General features: G+C 48.3%; 1 protein-coding gene across 4 annotated transcripts in view; it reads left to right on the plus strand.

Moving 5' to 3' along the window:
• The window catches only part of DAAM2 (dishevelled associated activator of morphogenesis 2), a 119717-nt gene that overhangs the window by 38128 nt on the left and 62135 nt on the right, over positions 1–19454 (plus strand). The gene's annotated exons all lie outside the window — the stretch shown is intronic.

Below are 19454 nucleotides of genomic sequence, written 5' to 3' on the forward strand. Positions count from 1 at the left end.
GGTGGGCTTCAGGGTTGACAGAGTGGGGCTCTGAGTCCAGACTGTGCTTGTGCTGAGGCCCACATCTTCTTTGTCGTGAGTGGGGACAAGTGATGCTGACAGACAGACCTACCCCTGCAGCCCTCCAGCTCAGGCAGCGCAGCTGGGCCAGCAGGAGAGCCGGCCGCCTGGGAATAGCTGGGAAGCAAGTCCAGGCCTTGGGCCCACCTCCCCCAAGGCCAGGATGTGGCGTGGGACCCAGGCCTGCGGAGGTTCCCACCGCTCTGCTCCTGCACTCCCAAATGCTCCAGGCCCAGGCAGCATTGCTTAGCAGGAGGGGGTGGCGAGGGGCTCCAGCTGCCTGGGTCAAGACTGCATCAGGACCAGGGCAGCTCTGCAGGCACACACCTCTGACATTTAGCCTCCACCTGGATAGCTGCCAGTGGCCCTGCAGCCCGGACCAGCTTTGCATGGGGGAGGAGAGTCAGGGATTAACCATTTCAGGCCCTTCCTCCATCAGGCAGAGACTGGTCCTCTCGGGTCAACCATGTACCAAGGACTGGAGTGGGCATATTTACAAATGTTGCCTCATTTAATCTTCACATCAATGTGAGGGTGTGGGCATCATCTCCATTTCTCAGATGAGTAAACTAAGGCATGTGGGGAGTTATGTAACTTGCCTAAGTCTACACAGTAAGTTTCATATATTCCTTCTTTATTACAAGGGCCTATTATGCACCAGGTAGTAATTCTAGTCACTGCAGATACAGCAATGAATGATAGACAAAAATGCCCCATGGAATATACATTCTTATGGGAGGGATAATGAATACATGGGATGTATAGTCTCTCAGATGGTGATAAGTCTACATGGAAAATGAACGGAAGGGAGATGGGAAGTGCTGGGAGCAGGGCTGCTATTTCAGATGCCCTTGAAAGACCTTATTGAGAGGGTGTGAGTTATTCACACTTAGTGCTGAATAGGTGCCTGGTGCTACCCTAATCACTGTACCTGACTCACTAAATTAATCCCCACAATTAATCCCCACAATATTTGAGGCAGATTACTATTATTATTCTCATTTTCACATGGGGAAACTGAGGCACAGGGCGGTTAAGTAACTTGCCAAAGATGACACAGCAGATAAGAAGCAGCTCTAGGATTTGCACCCAGGAAGTCTAACTCCTGAGTTCTGGCTCTTAACCTCTGTGTGTTACTGCCAGGGCACAAAGACAGTAAATGGGTGGGAAGGTCAAGAGACTTGTAAGACCCCACCTGAACAGTCCAGGTCTGTGGCCTGGGGGGCAGGCATGCTGAGGGACAGGTGCACTAGGGGGCAGGTGCACTGTGGGGACAGGAGCACTGGGGAGGCAGGTGTACTGAGGGGGCAGGTGCACTGGGGGGCAGGTGCACTGAGGGGGCAGATGCAGTGCAGGGACCGGAGCACTGGGGGGTAGGTGCACTGGGGAGGCAGGTGTACTGAGGGGGCAGGTATACTGGGGGGCAGGTGCACCAAAGGGGCAGATGCAGTGCAAGGGACCGGAGCACTGGGAGGTAGGTGCACTGGGGGGTAGGTGCACTGGGGGTAGGTGCACTGGGGAGGCAGGTATACTGGGGGGCAGGTATACTGGGGGGACAGGTGCACTGGGAGCACAGGTACACTGCAAGGACAGGTGTACTGAGGGAGTAGGTGCACTGGGGGAACAGGTGTACTGGGGGGACAGGTACACTAGGGAGGCAGGTGCACTAGTGCTCACTCCTCTGCAGCTCCCTTGGTGAGGAAAGGGTAGAGGGGCCGACAGGTCAGTTGCACTTAAACCTGGGTGAAAGTGGGGCTTGACTAGTTTGTGTCGAATAAGGAGAAGATGAACTCCCCAGTGAGGGGGTCCCAGAGGCTCCCCTTCTCCCCTCTCCTCCTATGCCAGCCAGCCTCCCTGAGCCCTCCGAGGACTCAGATCTGAAACAAAAGTGGGACTATTTTTTGCTCTTGTCCTCTTCTTCCCTTCCTTTTGTCTATCTGGGAATAACCCACTTAGTGGTGATGATGATGATGATGACATAATAGCAGCTCATATTTATTGAAGACTTACTAAACTGGGCAGCGAAAATGAATAATGACACTCAGCTGTGCAGGAAAAAGTAATTGATTCTTATAATGGATAATTTTCAATGAAAAACTTAGTGTGAAAAATAAAGGTACTTTAGTCTCTGATTTAAATGAGTTGCTTTGGAGCAAGGTCCCATCAAGTCGAAATTCAAACTTCCTGTGAGGGCAGCTCCCAGTGCCCCTCCCCTGAATGGTCTGGCTTCCTGGGGAAGCTCCAGTATTTTCCTGGTGACCAGGGAAGGGCCTGGGGGCTGCAGGGTTTCTGCAGATCTCCACGGAGCTGTACCTTGCTCTCTCTGCTGCTTGGGCCTCTGTGCTGAACTCCATTGAAGGGGCCAGGTCTGGTCTGGTCCCCAGGGCCTCTGAGGGTAGACTTGGCACCCACTGCTGAAGCTTAGGGCTTCCTCAGGCTCCTGGCTCTGCCAGGACATCCACCCACCCCTGGAGGGCCCAGGTGTCCAGTGGCTGCTCTGGGATGTGAGGGTTCTAAATGGGTGGGCCCAAGGGCAGCCCCCAGGTAACTTCCTCAGCTGTCGCCAGCCACGTTTTCTCAGAGCTGGGTTTAGGCAGGGTTTCTCCACGTGACCTTTCCCCAACCCTGCACCCCATTCTGAAATTCTCCAAGTCACTGAGTTATTTCTAATGACACTGAAAACCACCCCCTCCTCTCTTCTCTGGAGGTGGGGAAGGAAGTGGAATCCTGGGCATTTACTTTCTTTTCCTCCTAGTACTAGAAAGATTTTCTTTTTCTTTTCTTTTCTTTTTTCTTTTCCTTTTTCTTTTCTTTTCCTTTTCTTTTGCTTTGCTTTGCTCCCTCCCTCCCTTCTTCCCTCCTTCCTTCCTTCCTTTCCTTCCTTCCCTTCCTACCTGATGGGAGTCTCGCTCTGTCGCCCAGGCTGGAATGCAGTGGTGTGATCTTGGCTCACTGCAACCTCTGCCTCCCAGGTTCAAGCTATTCTTCTGCCTCAGCCTCCCAAGTAGCTGAGATTATGAGTGTGCACTACCACACCTGGCTAAGTTTTTTCATATTTTTATTAGAGACAGAGTTTCACCATGTTGGCCAGGCTGGTCTTGAACTCCTGACCTCAAGTGATCCACCTGCTTCAGCCTCCCAAAGTGCTGGGATTACAGGCTTGAGCTACCATGCATGGCCTATAAAGGTTTTCTATTGCCCTGTCCTGTCTAGAGGAGACATCATTACCTCATATCAATTGTTCCTCCCTCTATGTACCATTTTGTTCTGGAAGCTACCAGTCTTTTTTTCCCAGGGAAAACAAGGTCCTGGCTTAGCTCTGATATTAGAAGTGTACAAGAAAAGAAAGAAAAGGAAAAAAATGAAACACTGGCATTTTCCAGAGGCAAATAAGTTGGGAAATATTTTAAATATTTTCCTTGTGAAATCCTCTGTATCTGACAAGCAGTGCTATGCCTAAATTCTCACTCAGTCCTCACCACTACCTTGGGGTTAGGTCCTGTCATAGTCTCTACAGATGAAGGAGGTAAGGCTTAGAGAAGTCAAGCAACTTTCCCAAAGTCTTGCAGCTTGTTAGTGGCAGAGCCAAGTTTAGAATCTAAAAATTCTGGATTCTTGACCCCGTTGTATGCCTGAGGCTTTTGCTGCTTCTCAGAAATGAGTCTTGGGGTAATGGCTCTTTAGCACTCAGTGACATGTGATGTAGCTCTTTGAATAATGTACAACATCTCCCAGAGAAATGGGGATGGGTTTCAGTTGGCTCCACCAAGGGTAAATATAAGGGCATATCTCTTACATTGTCATAGGATATCTCACTTCCGATTTAGAGAGGGGCTTGCTGGTTTTCAAATTCCCCCATTTGTATGCATGTGACTACCTACATCCTTCTTTTTTCACTCATTTTGACTATGATTTTTCTCTAACTGTTTGGGTGACTGCACTGGAGAAAAAGTGTGATGTGGACATCCTTCAACTCCACTCTGCTTCCCTAGTGAAAGAGGCCTTTGATTTGCAGCTGTAGCTCCTGTTTGCCGAGCCTGGTACAGCCCTGACTCTCAGTGCTCAAGTTGGCCAAAGCCCTGCCCTTTTCTGTCTGCTAGTAGCTGTTGAGGATCATGTGTGACATTTGAAAACTCAGCTCTGGCTTCACTTGCACTGGAGTTGAAAGGCCAAGGGGGTATCTGGGCACCACCTGAAAATAGTCAGGGGGAAATTAACTCTCACTTTATGTTCTAAGCTTTTATTACATAATCAGCATCATGCTGTTGGTGTTATATTAACTCTATATAAGAGGAAGGAGAAAATCCAGCCATAATCACACCACATGCATTTGGATTCACATTTCCAAAAGCTCCAATGCCCTGGGAATTCTGAGATGGAGGGCAGGGAAAGGAAGGGAGCAAAATCAATGAGAGGTGATTAAGGTGACCTGAAGTGGCAGGAGTCAAGCCAATGCACAGGCTCAGTTTCAGACTCACTTTCCCTGAAGACTGAGCTCTGGCATTATCTTCTCCAGGAAGCCTTACCTGGTGTCCTCCTTGTCAATAGCCAGCTGTATTAGGTGCCTCTCTCCACCCACACCACAATGCCTTACTTAGGTCACTGTGCGCTCCCCACATTGTGTCATGACTGTCTGTCTATGTGCATGACTCTCCCACTGGACTGTGAGCTCCAGGTGCTCAGGAATGTATTTTGTTCATCTCTTTATCTCCGGTGCCTGGCACATCTGAACAAGCCAAGAAATGCTGGTTGACATAGTCATTAAGCTAAGATGCTGGACATAGGGGTCCAGGTAGTGACTGAAGATGGCATGCATTGAGACTCAGACAAATTTCTAAAGTCTGCAGAGTGGAGAACAGCATGGAGTCATGAAGTGTGTTATCCATGTCTGATACAATGTGTTTTATTTTATGTATTTTCTGTGTGCAAGAGAGAGAGCAGGAAGATTTGACTGTGTCTCACCAGTGGCTGGGAGATCTCTTCTCATGTTAGAAGAGACTTGATGAACATGAGCTGGGGCTCTATTTTTTCCTTATGACAATGTGAGCTCCCAACTCTGGACTCCAAATCTAGTGCTCTTTTCTTTAGCCTGCAGGAGGGCAGGGACTGTGTCTTTTTTTGTATTGGTGCCAGGTCACAGAGTTGGTGCTCAGAGAAGATTTGTGGAATGAGTGGCTGAATGAATGAACAAACATATGGAGGAAGGAACTCTTGCCATCCAGTGAGATTCATCAGGGAGGGCTTGAGGGGGATGCGCATTGAGCGTAGCTATGAAAGAGACAGGGGCATGGGTTGGCAAAGATGCAGAGAGGACTCTGTGGTTGAGTGGTTGGAAGAAGGCTGTTGGTGCCCCTCTTGCTGCCTACCCTAATGAGATGGCCAGGCTGATGCTGACATGGAAGGGCCCTGTCTTGGGAGAAGGGAGGGTGTGGAACTGAGGGAAGTCATACAAAGACACAGGCCCAGAGAGGGCTTCCCCCTTATATATTCTGCTTCCTTTCCTCCAGAACTTGGAGACATTGCTAAGATTCCTTGAATCCCTAGGGCAGGGTTGGGGCTGGGGTGGTGGTGGGGGGCAGTTCTAACAAATTAGTCTAGACAGAGGCATGTGGAGTGTGGCCCAGAGAAAAGAGGAGGAGGGGAAACATAGATTGCAAGCTTGGAGAGAAGGAAGTTCTATTTTGGGTGACTTTAAATCCCAGCCCCTCTGCCGGCCAGATTTGCAGCAGACCTCCCCCCTGTGTAGAAGATTCCCTCATTCTCAGTTCTGTGCCCTGGCTTTGGCTCCATTTTGGCTTACGTCGCTGCATCCTTTAAGACTTAGTTCATTCATACTTTCGTGTTCTATCTCTTGGTATTCTTGCCTGCATCTAAAACCTCCCCCCAGCCTTCCAGCCTTCTTAAAGAAGGCATCCCTAAATAACAGCAGCGAAAATGACATTTACAGTTTATCCACATTTCTACTATGGCCCTGCACCACCATGGGTGCCTTATGTGTCCTTCTTCAACTCACAAGAAAAACGTGAGGTCATCATTACTGTGATCTCTAGTTGACAAATGACACTGAGCCCATGAGAGGTCAAGTAAAACAGGCAAGGTCATATTGTTAGTTGGTGGCAAAGCTGTGCCTAGAACCCAGGTATGCCTAACTCCAAAGCTCCATTGTCATCTCTTCTCACAGCTACAGAGCCTTCTCTCTAAATCAGAAACTCTGGGGTGGGGCCCAGCAATCTGCATTTTAACAAGCCCGCCACAAAATTCTGATGCAGGATAAAGCTTGAGAATGGCTGGTTTGGCTGATCTGGCTCCAACCTGGCTGCAAACCTCCAAGTCCACCCTAAATTGGGGGAAAGCCCATTTGTTAACTGCCATTACTCATCCTTACTATTCTACTTACTAGCTCTGGACTTAGGGCAAGATACTCAAGTTTCCCGAGCACTTGTTTCCATGGTTGTCAAATAGGAACAATTCCAACTCTTCCAAAGGCACTGCCCTGGTTTCTGGTTTCCAAGAGAAGATCTGTGAGTGGCTGTCAATACTCAGCACCTTAGTATCACCTGGGGAACTTTTACAAAATATTAATGCCCACTCCCTCCCTTCCCAGACTAAGTCAACATCTCTGGGAGTGGGCCTGGGGCATGAGTAGCTCTGATATGCATGTGGGTGGAGAACCCTGCTGCCCATTCTCAGGCTTCTCCCTCCCTATCACTTCCTCAAGGGAAGAGCCAAGGCATCTCCAACTGGTGACTCTTGAAGAAGTATGAGCTGGGCCTGCCAACTGCCTCCCCCATCTCTCTTGGATCTGCTACCTGCAGGGTGGGTGCATCTTGGCAGTGGGGTCAGGAGCTTGCTCCTATGGGGAGGTCCATAGTCCCCATCCTATGCCGGTGATTGGATGTGTGAATTGGCCTCATTCATGGGTGGAATATTAGGAGTGCATTTGGCCAGTAAAGCCACATCCTCCCAACAGCTCTATCATAAACATAGCTGCTATTCTCGAACTCCTGACCTCAGGTGATCCACCCACCTCAGCCTCCCAAAGTGCTGACCAATATGATGAAACCCCGTCTCTACTAAAAATACAAAAATTAGATAGGGGTGGTGGCATGCGCCTGTAATCCCAGCTACTTGGGAGGCTGAGACAGGAGAATCGCTTGAACCCGGGAGGCAGAGGTTGCGGTAAGCCGAGATCGCACCATTGCGCTCCAGCCTGGGCAACAAGAGCGAAACTCCATCTCAAAAAAAAAAAAAGAAGAAATGGCTGCTATTTTGACCTTTATCAGGGGCTTCATGTGTCTATTTCTCAATTGGTCCTGAACTTGAGCATGAAGGGGAAACTTTTATGTATGGCTCCTACAAAACCCCAATGCCATATATTTTACAGAGTTATCGCTGAATTTAATGAGATGGCATATTCAAGCCAGCTAGTTAGTTGGTGGTCAGTAAATGTTTGCTGCACCAGAATCAAAACAGGCCACCTCTGATCAGCCCTACACTCTCCCTGTGGGATGGACCTCCCAGCCTCAAACCACCTGTACCACCTGCTCATGGCTGACAGATAATTCCCTAATCACCGCTTCACTCAAGTCAGTCCACGCGGATGCCTTCTGGTAGGGATTTGCAGAAGATCTGCAGGTGAGAGAGTAGCATGGGGCTGTTGAGTTAAGCATGTCTGGGCTCTAGGCACAGTGTTGCCAGCAACTAGCAGTCTGACCTCACCTGGTTCCCTCAGCCTCTCTGGGGCCCAATGTCTTCATTTGTCAACAGAGATCACCGTAACAATGACCTCACGTTTTTCTTGTGAGTTGAAGGAGGACACATAAGGTATCCAAGGAGGTGCATGGCCCATAGAAGAAACGTGGATAAATTGTAGATGTGGATTATTATTGCTATTATTATTGAAGACGGTGCCACCTTTTCAAACAAATTCCCAGGTGATGCTGATGCTGCTGGCCCAGGGACAAATTTTAAGATAACCAGCGCTCGATGAAAACAAAATGCAGGTGAGCTCTGACTTTTGGGAATTGTAGGGAGAGTGGGCTGGTTGGTTGAGGCCTTGCCTGATCTGGATGCAGTTCAGTGTTTGGTAAACTTGCCTACAAATTAGTGTCACCTGGAGAGATTTTACAACTGTCAGAGCCCAGAAGAGTGACCAACCATCCCAGTTTGCCTGAGACTGAGAAGGTTCCTGTGATTTGGGACTTTCTTTTTTCTTTTGTCTTTTTCTTTTTTGAGATGGAGTCTTGCGCTGTCACCCAGGCTGGAGTGCAGTGGTGTAATCTCGGCTCACTACAACCTCCACCTCCTGTGTTCAAGTGGTTCTCCTGCCTCCGCCTCCTGAGTAGCTGAGATTACAGGCACACACTACCACACCTAGCTAATTTTTGTATTTTTAGTAGAGACAGGGTTTCACCATGTTGGCCAGGCTGGTCTCAAACTCCTGACCTCAAGTGATCCACCCACCTCGGCCTCCCAAAGTGCTGGGATTACAGGCATGAGCCACCGTGCCTGGCCGGGACTTTCAGTTTTAAAACTAGGGCGATCTTGGACAAACCACGATGAACTGTTCACCCTAGTGTCTCCCCCTCTCTCTCCTCCCACAGAGATTGTTTTAATTGGTTCAGGTTGGGTCTAGGCTAGGCATCATTTTTTTTGTTTTTTTGTTTTTGTTTTTTTTTAAATGCCCCGTGATTCTACTTTGCAGCCAGGCAGGAAGACCTGAGGGATCCGCTCATAACTTTGGATAGAAAGTGTGAATTGTTAAAAGGTTTGTAAAAATTCTGTTGAGAAAAGAGGAAAGAGAAACAGCAGTAAATTAAACTGCCTGCATCCAAATCACCTGGCGAACTTGTTAAAATGCAGATTCCTAGGTCTTCCCCCCAGATCTGTTTACTTAGAAACTCTGAGGGTAGGGCCCTGGAATCTGCATCTTTTGTAAGTGTACTAGGTAGACTCAAAATGTGCACTTAGTTTGAGATGTTCTGTTGAAAGTGGAAAAAACAGGAATTAAATTGGGAGAAGAGAGCTGGGAAACTCAGGATATTGTTTAATCAGGTAGTCTGTTGAGTGGTTCTGACCCGAGAACCAAGCTCAGGACCTGAAGCCAAAAGGAAGAATGAGAAGGGTGCAGATGGAGTCCAGAAGAAAGGGGTCAGCCTCAGCCTGGGCTGGAGGTCAGCCAAACTGGCAAGAAAGGACAATGCCTGAGAGAAATGGTTCCAAGCTTAGAGCATGTGCAGGCTCACAGAGCAAGTATGGGGTGAGTCCACACTGCCAGCAAATCGCAGTAGGCTCTAGACAGCCAGCCTCCCAGAGGCCAGTGAGGGGATCCCAGTGTTCACACAGGTGAGCACAGACATGATGCAGGAAGCATTTCTAAGTAGAACCCAGTAGACTGGATATGAAAACTGGATAATCTATAAAAGAGAGAACTGTGTGTGGGTGCGGGAGCATCTGTGTGTTGCGGGAGAAGAATGGGAGTTTAAGACAGCTGGGTCATGGCCAGACACAGTAGCTCACACTCATAATCCCAGCACTTTGGGAGGCTGAGGCAGGCAGATCACTGGAGGCCAGGAGTTCGATACCAGCCTGGGCAACATGGTGAAACCCTGTCTCTACACAAAATCCAAACATTAGCCAGGTGTTACGGTGCATGGCTATAGTCCCAGCTACTTGGGAGGCTGAGGCAGGAGGATCGCTTGAGTCTGGGAGGTGGAGATTGCAGTGAGCGAAGATTGCACCACAGCACTCCAGCCTGGGCAATAGAGTGAGACAACATCTCAAAAAATAAATAAATAAATAAATAAATAAATAAATAAATAAATAAATAAATAGCTAGGTCAGAACCTGCCTCTAATCCTGGCTCAGTCAGTTTTGTGCTTGTGACCTTGGGAAGGTTGCTTCACTTCACTGAACATTGGTTTCCTTATCCTTAAAATTGGGATGCTAATACCCACATTTCAGAGTTTCTTGTGAGAATTAAGTGAGAGAGTACATATAAAATACCTGGCATATAGCAGTATTTAAGACAAAGGAAGAGTTAAAGATGCTTCTCTGTCTTTGAAGTTCGGGGTGGTCCAAAGGGGGAAGGGAAGGAGAGGTTAGTTGTAGGTGTAGTTGGTGGCACCAGCATCGGCACATCTGAATAGAAATGTAGATTGTTGGAAATATGGAGCTGGAGATGAGGGAAAGGAGAATTTTGGAGTGACCATTGGTGAATTAGTCTGAAGGAAGGAGATGGAGGGGAGTTTTGGAGGGGAGAGGATACAGGAGAAGGCCAGACATCTAGGGTCTGCACCTTGGCAAAGCCCTGGTCTATCTACTATGTGCCAGGCTCTGTGCTGAGCACCAGGGTTCCCATTACACTGTGTGACACTGTCCCTGACCTAAGAAGATCACAACCCAGGAAGAGTGGCTGTAATTCAGGAAACAATAGATCTGCCTGATGTTTGATTATGGGAGAAACACAGGATGCTAAGGAGGAGGAAGGGTGGCCGGGTCGGCTTCCAGCAGGAAGTGAGGCTTGCTAGGTGTTCCGGCTGAGGTTCCAGGGGAGGGGCTCCAGGAGGAGGGGATCTGGGGGGTGGGGTCCCACAGGGAGGGTTCCATGGGGGGAAGCTCCAGGGGCAGGGTTCCAGGGGGAGCGGTTCTGGGAAGAGGGGCTCCAGGGGGATGGGTTCCAGGGTAGAGGGAACTCCTTGGGGAAGGGTTGGGGAGGGGCTTCTAGGGCGAGGGTTCCAGGGGGAGAGGCTCCAGGGGGAGGGAGTCCCAGGGGGAGGGTTCCATGGGGAGAAGCTCCAGGGGCAGCAGGGTTCCAGGGAGAGGGGCTCTGGGAGGAGGGGCTCCAGGGGGAGGGTTCCAGGGGGCAGGGAACTCCTTGGGGAAAGGTGGGGAAGGGGCTTCTAGGGGGAGGGACTCCAGCGGGAGGGCCTCTACATGGAGGGATTCCTGGGAGGAGCTCTGACCTGAGTGACTTCGGCTGAATCAAAGAGGCTAGAGAGAGCTTGGCGTTCTCAGGGCAGGTGGATCAGATTTCACATCGTTCACAACTTGAGGAGGGAGAACTGAGAAAAGGCTTCTGAAGGGGTGACAGGATGGAAAAAGGCGACACACAGCAGGCACTTTCCAGCATGAGGTGGGTAAATGGCTTCAACACTGGGCACTGAGGAGGCGGATCCCTTCAGTGGCAATAATCAGGGTAGAGCTTGCAAGGATGTCTGGGTTGAAAAAAGGCAATTTAGAAATGGGGAGTCCATTCAAGGACTGTTCTCAGGGCTTGAGGATTGGCCTGTGTTCTCAGAGGAAATCTCAGCTTCTGTAGCCTGAAGTCCTGGAGCCAGAGTCTCATTTCCGTCAGAGAAAGCATCCCTCAAAGCACAGAGACGAAAAATATCTCATACCTTTTACATGCAAGATGCCTTTTGTTGACAGGGAGGAGGGGGAAATTAAAAACAGAAATGAAACAAACAAATGAAAACATCCTGCATTTATCTGAGAATTCCAAGACCTGATTTAACCATGCAGGTTTATAAAGAAGCATTCTTTTGCCACTTGCTGAGGGTCACTTGAGACACCTATTGAGGGTGCCTGGCCAAGGCCTGGATGCCTTCACGGATTGAAGGACCTGAGTCATTGCGTGGGCCATGAAGGTTCGTTCCTGGGGTGTTAACCACTTTCTTCACTCTGCCTCTCCCCACACACTGCTGTTAGATGTCGTTCCTTCAGGAAGCGCTCACGGAGGACTGGAGGACCTGCTGCACACATTCCACTGCGCCAGGAGCTATTCTCATGGACTCAGAGTCTAGATGGGGGAGAAGTTAATTGGTATAAAAAACATACACATGGCCAGGTGAGGTGGCTCATGCGTGTAATCCTAGCACTTTGGGAGGCCAAGGTGGGTAGATCACTTGAGCTCAGGAGTTGGAGACCAGCCTGGCCAACATGGTGAAATCCCGTCTCTACTAAAAATATAAAAAATTTGCCAGGCGTGGTGGTGCATGCCTGTAAACCCAGCTACTTGGGAGGCTGAGGCAGGAGAATCGCTTGAACCCGGGAGGCGGAGGTTGCAGTGAGCTGAGACTGTGCCACTGTACTCCAGCTGGGGCAACAGACAGAGACTCCGTCTCAAAAAAATAAATAAATAAAAATAAAATCAATGAATACAAGATATTAAATAACGTATATAATGAAGTATATAATGAAGTGTCCTATAAACAGCAGACAAAAGTGCTCTGAGTTTATTTAGGAGAATGCAGGTAGGTTGGAGTGGTTAGGAAGGCTGCTTGGGGAAGGTGGCATCTGCAGTGGGGATGGATGAGAGAAGAGGGGGAGGAAGCAGGGGAGGTAGGCATGAGATTGGGGTGAGGGGTAATGTTGAGAATCCACATGCGGAACGAGTAAGTCTATACTATGTTTCAAAGCTAAAATGGTCTCCTGCTTTTATTATTTATTTAATTTCAGAAGGATGTACAAGCTTCGTGTATGCTTAATGTCATGTCATCACACTGATGATATGTCTTATAATTGATAGGGTGAAGAATTCAGGAAATATACCAATTTATTTTTTATCATACCAATTTTTTAAAAACTTTATTTTTTAAATTGACAGATACCATTGTAGCAATTCATTTAATCCTTTAGCTCTTATCAAGTTCCTGCTGTGTGTATGGAAAGAGCACTGTCGGGGGAGTTGGAGATAAAAATGTCTTTGCCCTCAAGGAATTTCAGTCCCTTGAGCAATGGTGCATTTAAGGAGGAATGAGTGGGACAACGTGGTCGGAAACCAGGGAGTGGGGAGTCGAGGAGTGGGGTGGGATGGGGAAGAAAGATCAGGGTGGGGAGTAGTCCAGCAGTTACTGAGATGTAGATCAACGCCACTTGAACAGGAAGCCAACCCAGATTAAAGTAACTTGTCTCTGTTCAGTCCTGACCATTCAGGGACTGTGGGTGACATTTTTGGAAACACGCAGGGAGTGGCCAGCCAGGCCGCTCTTCCTGGGCAAGGCTGCCTGCGCTGGCTGCTGGAGAAGACGGGCAGGGCCAGCTGCATGATTTGCGGGCCCAGCACAAAATGAAAATGCAGGACTCCTTGTTCAAAAATTACTAAAAGTTTCAAGACGGCAACAGCAGAGCTGTAAACCAAGCGCAGGCCCCTTCTGAGTGTGCCCAGCTCACATGCCCAAGAGGCCGATCCTGAAGGTGGGACAGCCTGGACCTTTCTGTGACTAAGTGTGTGGTGAGAGGATGGGGCCCAATCGCTGTCTGTGACCAGGGACAGGGTTTCGTCATGCAAGCACTGAGTTCTTTCCTGTGAGCTGGGATGGGGAGATGGGGAAGAGATGGGAAGTGCACCATAGGAGGTGCTGTGGCTGTGGGGATGCGTGTGGTGTACCGTGATGCTGCCATTTACCAGCTGTGTTCTGCTTGCAGTGGGAAGGCTGTATCTGAATGTTGGAATCAGTCAGACTGAGGTCACATGTTTTATCAACTTTACTAACTTGGGCAGGTTACTGATCTTCTCCGAGCCTTAATTTCCCTATATGTGAAAATGGAGATCATATTACTGCTTTTGCAGGATGCTGGCATACTTAAATAATAGGTGTGAAATTTTGAGCCTAGCCTAGCTTTTAATAAATACTAGTATTCTCTTTTCTAGAAATGTGTGAAATATTTATGTTTTAAAGTGTGGAGCATGGAATAGTTTGGGATACATTATTGTCAGCAACTTGCTTTTTCTATTTCAAGTTCAATGGGGATGCAGCTAAAACCTACTACCCTGATTTCAAATAGCAGAGGCGAGGGATGAGGGGAGGTATGCCCCATTGTAATATACACCCAAGGGAAATGCAGTTACATACACACACACACACACACACACACACACACACACAGACACACACACAACACCCAGAGCTAAATTGAAGCTGGGTTGGAATGCGATACTGTGTTACAGGAAGAGCCCTAGTTTGGGCATCGTCTCCTGGTTTTGAACCTCAGGGTCCTCATTGGTCAAAAATTCTGACCTCTCTGGGTTGTTGTGAGATTAAATGAGATGCATGTGTGGATACTCAGTCTCCAGTCTACGGCGGATGTAAGCGTCTTTTGAATGAGTCTGTGCTCCCAGGCCATAGTGTGGTTCATGGGAAAAAGAAGAAAAGAGATTGCCTTCTCAATAGTAACATTTCCTAAATATGCTTGGGCAACTCCTTTATAAACGAAGAGCGGGCTGATCAGAAATTGGCACAGGGGCTGATTTCCAGTGATCTTACTGTTTCCTCTGCTCATATACTTTGGGGAGTTGCCTGGGAGTTCTTTCTACTTAGATTTGGAAGTCGGTACAAGCATGTGTGTTTGCTTTTTGGAGATGAACACACATATATGCATACCATACATGCACACATATGTCACCTACACCCCCCACCACACATACATACACCACACACACCACACATATACCCCATACACACACATGTACACAAACCCCATCACACACACTACACACACCACACATACACACCCCCACACACATATACATACACCACACATGCACATATACATCACCTATACCCTTACCACACATACATATACCACACATATATACCATACACACATACCATATGTACCCAAACCCCATCTACACACACTGCACACACCACACATATACACCACACATACACACACCACACACATACACATACACCACACATGCACATAAACCATCTACACACACATCCACACATACTCATACCACATTACACGCATATCACACATACACACCACACATACACAAACCCCATCTATACACACATCACACAGATACCACGTGTATACACCACACATACACATCCCGTACACATCCCATACACATCACACATGCACAAACCCCATCTACACACACATCACACATATACCACGTGTATACACCAGACATAGGCACACCACACACATACCACACACCATACACACATCACATACACACCACATACACACCCCACATGCACGTATACACTCATCACACATACACACATGCCACCTAAACATACCCTGCCACACATACACATATCACACACACTGCACATACTACACATATACACCACACCACACATATACCACACACACAAACCCCATCTACACACACAGCATACACATACCACATAGACCACACATACACATATACACGCCACACATGCAACCTGCACACACCCCCTACATAACACACACCACACACACCACACGTACAACACACACACCACATGTACACAAACCCAATCTACACATATTCTACACATAAACACCACATATACACATACCACACACACACACCCCACACATACCCATATCCCCATATCCCACCCTGACAAATGCCATACACATACCACATATATACACCACAATACACGTCACACACACCATACATACACATGTACACATACCACACATGCACATACACATACACCACCTACACACACACCACACATATGCACCACACATACACATACTACACAACACAGCACAGCACAGATACGTGTAGACACGCACCAAACATACATATACACACACATACATATACACACCACCTACACACACACCACACACATACTCTGCCTATGCACACCACACACACCACACACATATCACACATACATACCATATCACACCACACATATACATATGCACACACCACACATGTACATATACCACCTACACACACACCAAACATACACATACCCCACTTACATATATGCTACACACGTACTACACATACCCCACATACACCACACACACACCATGCGTATATGCACACACCATACATACCACACCTGAACACACACACACCACACGTACCCACCACATACACCACACATCCAGTACACACACCACACACACATCCCATCTACATACATACCACATACACTACACAAACATACCACAGACATACCACATCACACTATACATACACACACACCACAGACACATACCACATGCACATAAATCCCATCTATACATATACCACCTATGAACATATACCACCTACACACCTACACATATGCCACCCACACACGTGCCACATACCACACATACACTACATACACACCCCCCATCTACATACACACCACACACTACACAAACATACCACAAATACACATACACATACAATATCACACCACACATACACACACTTCAGATACATACCACCCACATATAAACCCCATCTACACACACACACCACACATGAACATATACCTCTTACATACCACACATACACATATGCCACACACACACCACACATATACCCTATCTACACACATACTATGTGACCACACACACCCCACACACATCACACATACATACCATATCACAACACACATGCACATATACTGCCTATACACATCACACACACCTACCCCACCACACACATACTACACATACATACACCATACCACATATACACACACCACACATATACAACCTAAACATACACACCCCCCACACACCACTTATACATGCATGCGTACATCACATATACACCACACACACCACACATCACATATACACACACCTCACATACATATACACACACCATACGTGCACGTACACCAACTATGTGCACATACCACATACAGTCATACCCTACCTACACACACACCACACATACCACACATATACCCACCACACCACACATATGCATATATACACACCACACATACACATTCCCCACCTACACACACCACACACTCACCGCACACACCACACACATACCACAAATATATGTACCACACCACATGCACATATACCACACATGCACATACACCAAGTATACATACCACACATATACTACCTACACATACATAAACATACACCATACCACATACACACATAAATACATACCACACACACATACCACTCCCCACCTCTTCACCCAGAGAGTCGAAGACATGCATTCATGTCTTCTCTCTCCTCCTCCCTCTCTCCTCCCGTCTTTAGTGAGCATCTCCTATACTTGTTTGTCCAGTGCACAAGGACTCAGGGTCCCTCCTGGACCTCACTCAATCCACATCCCTCCTGATGCTTTGTCCTGAAAGCTCCATTTCATGGCTCCCATTCCCAGTCCTCTTTGCCATCTTGTCTGCCTCTAATAAATTTCTGGAGTGTGACCTGGGCTGTGAGTGCCCTGTTCTTATCCACCTAGGGCCCTAGGCTGCTGTCAGTTCAGCTGAACCCAGGAATGCAGAATAACTTGAGAAGCACATCATTCAGAGAGCTGTTTGCAGGGTGGCTAGGAAAGGGGGAAGTGAGAGAGGTTGGCCCTGGTCTTAGCACAGGATCACGTGGGGCTGGTTTGGAGCCTGGTATTTGGGAATGAAACAAATGCATCCAAGGCATTTTAGAAAAAGGTGGTGAGAATCATTCACAGGATGGGGCATTAGGGGTTGAAGACAAAGGACAAAAGGGACTCTGAGCTTGGGAGACTATAGGTCTGTAAGGGTAGGAGCTGTGTCTGATGAGTTTACCTGCATGTGCCCAGCCCCAAGAGCAGTGCTGGGCATAGGGTAGATGCTAAAAATCAATGGTGGTTGGATGAATGAATGAGCAAATGAGTGAATGATGAACTAAAGGGAGCTCATGGGATAGGATTCAATTCAAACAGCATCATTTAACACCTCATGTACTGTCTGACACACATCCTAGTGACAGAGGTAGAAGAAACTCCTAGACAATATGTAGTTTGACTGGCTCATTTACCAGACAAGGCCCAAAATACTCATGTTCTCTTGCCCAAGGTGTTTTCAATCTCCTGTGGCATCAGTAACCCTAGATTGGACTTCTGTTCTTGATCTTTGGTAGCATCTCTGAGTATTCCCAGCTCTCGTTCCACTCTACGATGAACCCTCTAAACCATGTTTATGAGCAGAGGGTTTAGGGTGGACTAGAACCCCCGCTGGGATACAGTTCTGCAGACATTCCTCAGACTCAAACCTTTGTACTTCCCTTATCATAACCATGTCCACACTTTATTATATTTATTTGTCTCCCTTCCCAACCAAACTGAACTCATGCTTATACATTTTTACAGCTCTTAGCACGGTACTTAGGGGCCCAACAAATATTTGTTTGAAAGAATGAATAAAGTGGTGAAATTGTACACACAACATTTAGGAGGAGGAAAGGAGTCACCCTGGATCTACATTTTCAACCACATTTGCCTTTCAGGGGCCAGCTCAGCTCCCATCCTACTCCCTAGTTACTGCCCCATCCCAGTCTGCCCTCCCTGAGGAGATGGACTGTGCCTGTGGGTCCTGAGGCAGGAGCAGAGGCCGTTCTGGTAGAAAGGCAGGAAGGTCACCTTGTACTGCAGAAGGTGCAGCCCCGGGGGCCAGGTGGGGCCATGTGCACAGGCCTCGCTGGGTTTCTAGGGCAGAGTTGGCCTGACAGAACCTCGAGGTCCTTCCCTCAAGAGTGACAGAATGCTTTTTGTGCTGGGACCCTGGGAGAGAGGATCAGGAATAGTAGCCAGTGGGGGCTTCTCCTAGTCCTGGGCTGTAGATCGGTGCTGAGGCCTCAGTGATGGGTTGCTCTGGTGGGAGAGCTGGGAGTGGAGCACAGAAGAAAGCTGGAGGCTCCTTTCCCTGCGCCTTTCAGTAACAGCAGCCTCGTCTGTGTGAGCCAGAGGAGGGGCTTGGCTTCTGGAAGCAGAGGGGGCGAGGCCTCGGGTTCTCCTGTGTAGGGTGATTTCCCTTTGGCCAGGAGCCCCAGACTTACGGCGCTAATGGGTAGCAGAGACATGGGCGCTAAAATTCCTTCTCTTTCACTTCATAGCTGTTGCCCAGAGAGCTCTCCATGCTCCCCAGGTTCATAGTCAGCCCAGGTCCTTGCTCTGTGTGTCCAACCCCTCATCTTCTCACTCACGTGCCGGCACCCCTCCATGGCACCACCAGCATCCACCCCTTCCTCTCTATTCTTGGCGGTTCAGGGTCTCATTTCCTTCTACCCAGACACACAGACTTGCCTCCTAACTCTTCCCGTCTTCCACTTCTCCCTCCTGTCTTCCCACCCCATACAGTGCCACCAGAAATGTCTCTTCTAATCTCAGACCTCACAAACTCTCTCCTCTACCATAAGCCAAAGAACTAATCAGCAACAAGCCGCACACTCTCCAATGGCTTCTTCCTTCTTCCCCCTTCCCCTGGCACTCAAGGCCCTCCTTTTTCTGGCTGTAGTTTTGGTTCCCACTGCACCTCTTTGAGCCCTGAGAGGTGCAGTGGAACCACCCTGGTAGAGCTTCTCATTCATTTGGGCTGTCGTTGGTGCCACGTTCTCACTCTGGCATGCCACTTGTTGAGAATGCTTTCCTGGACACCCCCTGAGCCCCTGGCATGTGCTGACGCCCTCTCTTC

This window comes from Pongo pygmaeus, chromosome 5 (genome assembly GCF_028885625.2).
Source record: "Pongo pygmaeus isolate AG05252 chromosome 5, NHGRI_mPonPyg2-v2.0_pri, whole genome shotgun sequence".
Lineage (NCBI taxonomy): Eukaryota > Metazoa > Chordata > Mammalia > Primates > Hominidae > Pongo > Pongo pygmaeus.